The following is a 7,846-nucleotide window of genomic DNA, read 5'->3' as shown; positions in this document are numbered from 1 at the left end:
CTACTGTTTATATTGTGGAAAAACACAAATAAAAATAAGTTTTGAAAAAAAAAGAAAAAAGGGCAGATTCATAAATACCCTTTGCCCCATACGCTTAGCTTCCTAGTCTCTTTTATTGTGCCAAAGGCACCTCAGTAGGGAAGGGAGCGGAGGGGGCTGCTGGTGTCATGGATGATCGAGTTCAGCGTCGGAAGTGCCAGATGCTCCCTGTCCTCCCACCTGTTCAGCCTGCCTGGACTGAACCCTGAGTCAGTCGGAGCTGTGTCAGGCTGATGGGAAACAGTACACACACTCACACACACACACACACACTCACACACACACACACTCACACACACTCACGCACACACACTCACGCACACGCACACACAGATGCACACGCTCTCGCACATGCACATGCTCACGCACATGCACACACATGCACACACACACACACGCACGCACACACACACACACGCACACATGTGCACACATACTGTACATGTACATAAGTGCACACACATACACACACCCACCCACACACACACACACACACACCCACACACCCACACACACACACACACACACACACACACACACACACACACACACACACACACACACACACACACACACACACACACACACACACAGATTCTTAGACATCTCTGCTTCTTGTCTCCTTTATTCTTTAGTTCTGAGACAGGCTCACATGGATTTCACCTGGAGAAGGATCCCCTGATCATTATCAATGCTGACATTGTTGGATGGCACTTAAACACAGACACAATTGAGCAATAAAGCACACACACGTTGGTCACACTTAACATCAATTTAATTGCATTTAATCCACTTTAGTTGAATATTAGTTTGGCACGCATCTATACACAGTACACAGTTTTGTTTTATTGCATTTCAGTAACCTAACTGCAGATACCATACACAACAGAGTAGGCCTGTTTTTATTCCCATATGTAAGGCCAGGAGTTTTCCCATACCATCTGACATGACCAATAAAAAAGGAAAATAATTTGGTGGGAAGTTATAGAAAAACAACATGGCTTATGTGAATGTTGAATGTTGAGTTGTGTGCATTCACATCATATACACATCAAGTCATGGGTGAGGTTGGCTTTTTCAGTATTATAAGTTCAACATCAGTATTAACGGCAGATTAATAATCTAAGTCATTTAGTCATTGTAAAACATAAACAAATATAAAAAAACATCTAGTCCCCCTTTAAATTTTTTATGCCCCTTACCCTACTCTCAATGGAGGACAAAAGAAATAACGACCACAATTCTACTTAATGTACAGCTATTGACTTGGCATGGTAGACATAGTACCTACACACTTACACACATCTAGACATTTATAGTTTCCAATTACTTGAAGTAAATCAGCCAATGTACTGTCTATCAATACCATGGCACTAACAACACTGAGACCATATATACTGATGTATGCACTCACTGTAATGTAAGTCGCTTTGGATAAAAACATTAGCTAAATGGCATACAAACAGTAGTCTGGGGACTAGGAGTATTTTTAGCAGGGGTGTTTTTTCAGCTGCCATAATAGCAACAGTACCATCAGGGAAAGAATAGCTATCAGATTAGTATGAGTAGCAAAGTATGAAGACACAAGTCCACTACAAACGAACCAGAGCACATTTGGAAAGGATTCACAGGGGAGGATGTGATTCTTGCGATAGTAGCCATTGACCCATGTATCAGAGAGAGTAGGTCCTCAGGGGGGAAGTTCTCAGTGCTTGGAGGAGTTTATCTGTTGGGGGCTGTAAAGTAAATCTGATAAAAGGGAAAATATAACTAGACACTCTCCTAACACGAAGAAGGCTTGATGATGATCATTCTGTGTATGGCTGATATGGCCTTGTTATGGTTATGGTGGGAAGCCATGAAGATAACATTGATTGCCAACAACAGTTACTGTAATGTTTGCTTGTACAATAACTAACCTATGAGTTGGGTTGCTATTGTTGTAAACGCTGGTTGTATCCTGGGAGGCGCTGACCTATGCTATGTTGGTATTTGTTGTCATAGAAACGAAATTAGCTTCCAGTAGATTGTACAATCCATTGTACAACGGTCCCATGTACAGTATACGGTCCCATGTTCAGTACGGTCCATTGTACAGTATTAGTGTATTTTTTTACCATTGACTTAACATGGGATGGTAAAGTTGCAAAAGACGGATTTTAACGAAAAACTGCTGCATATTCAAACTTCTATATTCTGCATTTTGTCTTGTTATAAACAAAGTTGTATTTGCTACAAATTTTCACACAATATGATTGAATGAAAACTGGTAAACTGATCTTTATGATATTTGGCCCTATATTTAATCTGACACAACTCGAGTAGACGTGCAGAAATGATAGGCAGAACGGAATTCTTTACGAATACTGTATATTGAGACGTGCAACCTCAATAATGCTTCGCATATCCCTCTCTGACTCCATTAAACTTTATTCAGGTGAGCTCTTTGTGATTTCTGATTGGTTGATAATTCAGATGGGTGGAGGTAGAGAGCCTCACAGTGTTTCCTGCCATCTGCTACTTGAATATCTAACAGACTAGCTGTTGCTCAGCTAAATTTGGGAGGCTTTTTGGGTGCAAGTGAATAACATTTTGCACACAGCTGATGGTCATCAATAGCTGTTCTCCCTGCGATCTCCTACCTCCCTGGATTGACTAACCAGATGTAAGCATTCAGCTGGTCAGCAAATCAGATTGTTTGGTCGCAATTGGGCCATTACATTTAATAAACCATCAACAACAAAGAAGAAAAAAAAACTATTGTCATTCAGTGTAATAGAAATTATCATCCAGTCTAATACATTTTTTAATAAGTAACCTAGTGCAATTTTGATAATTTGTATTCTTGGGACACAACAATGACATGTCAGCTTAGGCCCAAAAAACATTTTACTATTACAAATGGCCTTACACGTGGCCTTACACAAATGGCCTTACAAATGGCCTTACGTGGGGCGCTTAGGTGGCGTAGCGGGTTAAGCGTTGACCATGTAACCGCAGGGTTCGAATCCGGCCGGGGACATATCCTGCATGTCATCCCTCCTCTCTCTCTCACCCATCCTTCCTGTCTAAATCTTCACTGTATCTGTCAAATAAAATGAAAAATATGAGTGGGACTGCCCCACTCAGAAAAAAATACTTTAAAAAAACAAATGGCCTTACGTGCTTTGAGTTGCATTTCATGTACGAAAGGCGCTATATAAATAAAGCTTTACTTACTTACACATGGCTCCCATCTCATCCATCCACAGTGTGTTATATGGCCAGGATCCCCTTAATGGGACTGGTTCGGACCCAAGGTTCAAACAGGCCAAACCAAGATCTAAATGAGCAAACTGTGTTGTGGGTACAAGGGCATGGCCAAACAAAAGCTGTAGCCAAACAATCAAACCAGGATCTGGTGCTGAAAGAGCACTGCTCCCCAGACTGCAGCTCTGAAAATAAACCTCAATGACATCATTCACCATTTGGTTAGGGCAATTAAATCATGCGGTTCGGTTATTTAGATATCTAATTCAGATTTAGATTTGGGGGAGTCCAGAAATATCATCAAACCCCTCATTAATGATGGTAATGATATACAGGATAATAAGAGTGTGGCTCTGTTTTCATTTCATTTTCCCTCATGGCTTGTTTCATAAATCTTGATTAGAAAGATAGATTAAAGCTTGGTTGGCCATCAGGGGATTTATATCCCAGTAAAGGGCTGACTAAAATAGCTATCTTCAGAGTAATGGTTATATAGATTAATGTATTAACAATCTGACCAAAAATAACACTAGGGTATGTACATTATACATACTATGATTGTATATGATGTATGTGGCCTACAGAAATACACTCACCCTCTGCCCTGAAAATTACAAGTTTGTCAGATATTTTCAGACTGATGAATCCACAACCTACACCACCTGTTGTGTAATTCCAACTAGTTCCATCCCAAATGGGATGGGGAAATGGGTAATGTCTAATTTATACATTTAGACTGTTCATATCTTCTTTTTTTTTATGTCTGTTTTTCATGTCTGTGTTTTTCACTTGAGTGAATACTGAGAAAACCCTCGATTGAGCAACTGTCCATAAAGTGAGAGAAATCCCAAAACGACACAAATTCCGTTCATTTGACAAATAGCATTTTTCACTTAAAATCACACCTTTTTCAAGTATTTTTATGGTGAACTAATTGGCAAACCGACCTGTAACGCTCAGCCTGGAACCAGACAGCTGAGACTAAAGTGAGAGCCATGGGCTTAATTATGAGACGTTACTTACACAACGTAAAACAAGAAAACTAGTTGTGGAAGTCGGTAATATATCAAATGCAACTAAGCAAATAAGCTGTGTAATTCAATGACACACTTTGACAGAAAATAAATAATACACAGAGAGTTCCAATTTCAGTATAGATCACACCCAAATGTTTTTCCCTCATTTGCCTTGTATTGTTGTTCTTGCTTCATTACAGCGACTGTCGCTCCACATCTGGGCTCGACCGACGACTCCCTGCTCGGTGAAACCTCAGGATAGCTGGTTCTAATTTGTCGTAGCTTACACATCATTAAACTTTGCCAGGCTCAAAGCGAATGTTCGGAGATGGGGGTGGGGTGGGGTGGGTGTATAATGTGTGTGTGTGTGTGCGTGTGTGTGTGTGGGGGGGGGGGGGCACAAATGGGAGGAGGATGACCCCAAAGACGTGTAATAAGCACTTGGGGTATTTCTCCATGGATGTGGTATTCCTCAGTGAGAACAGGACAGATGTTTATTGACTCATCCCTCTACTCTCTGCTCTGCCCTTTTGAAGCATGCCTTTTGGAGCCTGCTGTTTGAATTATGAAAACATTAAGCCAAATGGTTTTTAGTCAAGGCAATTAGGCCTTGTTTATAAGTCAATATTTTTTTTTTAGCAGACCGTTGATGTGATATTGCCACTTGCTGCTCACCCTATTTCGAGTGATACGCTTCCATCATGTGTAGTACATGCTGCATGTAGTGTATGAGGCCTCTAGACAGATGTCTAAATCCCGACAAGTCCAGATACATTAGTGTTGCAGTTCAAGCCCATTGTGTTTGCCCATTGGCAATGTAAATGCAGTAGGTGATGAAAACAAGTACGCTGTCCTGGCCTCTGCACAGTCTGTACAACAATGTGAATAGGATTGTAGTTTACTGTCTGGGCTTCTACTGCCCGGGGCTTGGACTCCACTCAAAGGACCTCAGCTGAAATGGGGCAATCGCCCGCTCTCTGAAAAACTAAATGACCTGACCATAAATACAGGCAACAGCCTATAATTTATTTGACGTGGATGTCAGCAATACTTTAATATCTGAAAAGAAAATAACATTGAGGGTGGAGGGCCTGGCTAATTATAGAAGTGTGAGAAAACCGCACAGACCGCCTGAGGCCTGTGGCCAGGGCTGGAGCCCGCTGAGGCCCAGCAAAGAGGAGAGGAAGCTACCTCACCTCGCGTTGCTCAAGACGGGGGCAACTAGCTCTGGGTTTTAGCCTCCCTTTACCAACTAACGGAAGGACACACAGACCCAGAGACATTGGCACAGGGAGACCGACGTTGGTCAGCTCACTCTCATTAAAGTCAATAGAGGACTCTAAGAGGTCTTTGAACAAGTGCAGTCTGTGACTGTCCCACCGTGTAATAACCCCCGTGCAGGGGAAGAGAGGTTGTAATTTTGATATTTAAAAGCTGTTTCATACTGTGGTAAACTAAGAAGGCTAAATGAACCCTTACTTCCTCTAAAGTCTTTGTGGTAAGAGTATGCTCTCTCTGGGTGGAATCCTCACTCCACATCTGTGCGCGTAAGTGGAATTATTGAGAAAAAGCCCCATTGACATCAATGCAACATTTCCACAAATCGTGAGCTTAGAATTATAAGGTTCTATCTCCGTTTAGGGTAGTTCAGAGATATTGAGCGTCAGAGTTTTTACATTCCATTATGTTTTGTGAGATGGAACCTTTGTATTTTATGAATTACTAACTCAAAAATGTCAACATTTTAAAAATAACACCACACAGGCATTAATAAACACCTAATGGGTCAGATTATTTAAAAAAACTCAATTTTGACAAAAATTGAGATAGAACCTTATAATTCTAACGTCACGAAATGTCGGAGTTATGCATGAAGATCTCGAGTTAGGATTTGTGTTGGTGCATGCATGGTGGTCCAGTCCCAGAAATAGAAGTGTGACCTCATGACGCACTCTCTGTATGGTTGTTAATGGTGTTAGCATGATGCTGTGGACAGGACAGGGCCATTCTCTGTATAGTTGTTTAATGGAGTTAGCATGATGCTATATGGACAGGTCCTGACAGGACAGAGCCCTTCTCTGGACACACCTGCAGGTGATCAGTAATAATTGGCCTTAGGGACTGGGGACATCCTCCCATACTCGAGAGGTTTCCACTAAGCATCACACCAGACGGGGAGAGGGACCGATAGTTTGAGATGACTCGTAGCAATTGCCTCGCCCATCCCATTAAGGGTGATTGCCTCATTTGGAGAACAACAACAACTCAGCGTGAGTGATGTCCCTTCTTTCATAATCTCGTAGTTCTGTGATTGGTTAGACAGCTGAAACATTCTTCTACGGAGCCATAAATGCGCCTCTGGCTGCTAGGGAGGCAATAAGGTTGTTCAAATTGTGGATCATACAGTGACATGGTTTCCAGTTCCAGTTACACGGCTGGACCTTGACTCATTAACTGTGACTTATAGAGTAATTGTTCCACACATTTACCCACATGTCAACAGGTGGTAACTGTGGTCAATATAGACACACTCATATTTGCCTAATTAGTCACAGGTTACGCAACATCTCTTTTAACAACCTGAAAAGAACACACGCGTTATGTAACCACTTTTACAATACCCTCTGATGTGGGTATGCAGAAAGTCAACCAAACTAAGCACTGCCTTCGCACCAAGATGTACAATATTACCAGGGTTCATAAAATGATCAATTGATAAGTTATTAGGGTATGTTCATGTCATCATTGGCTGCTCATTTGGACTATTTGTGAATTGATCAACTCAGATTTGAGCTTTAGAAATACTCTTTTGACTTATTTTTCATATCCATCATGAAGACAACAGTGTACTGTATGGCTAACAGTATAGGTGTATGCCAACTGTACCACACATTGATAGTTAAAGCTCAGATTTCCATACAAGGTATCCTGCTACTGTGGATGAAATTAATAAACTCAAGTTATCAAATAAGAACGGGTGCTTCACCATACAGAATAAATGCTAAATGCTAAGTGCTACGGAATAAATCACTTTCAGACTAGTTTAGGAGAGCAGTTAAGACAAATAAACTGTCTCTCTGACAGGGAGCAGAGCTAATTACACTCCTCAGTTGGGTACAAAGTGATTTGCCGCTCCAGTGGGTCACACTAATTTCAGAGACAGAGAACGCATTAACCAACATAGATTCCATTGCATATGTAGGGGGATTGGGCTCACAGCATGATTAGTAAGCAGTTGACTAGAAAATTGTCATGTTGCAATGGTTATCAGATGCCCTTGTGCTCGGCTACAAGGTTTCATGATTTTTGGTGGCCCTCAAGAGCTTTATGTTTGTAGGCCTCCATACTTGATGGCAATTAGGTGAATGTTGGGGAATGTTGAATAGTGAGATGAATGTTTGGGAATATGGCTGGATTTCTTCGCTCAGTTATAAAACAAAGTGGTAAATTCACTCTGCCATCATTCACAAATGCCAGTTAAAAATACTTTTATTTTTTGGGGGGATGGGGGGTCACAGCTGTGATGCTGGTAAGGGACAAAA

The sequence above is a fragment of the Nansenia antarctica genome (genome assembly GCF_963989245.1).
Source record: "Nansenia antarctica genome assembly, chromosome: 1".
Lineage (NCBI taxonomy): Eukaryota > Metazoa > Chordata > Actinopteri > Argentiniformes > Microstomatidae > Nansenia > Nansenia antarctica.
The sequence above is the reverse complement of the archived record's forward strand: the minus strand, read 5'-3'. Positions refer to the sequence as shown.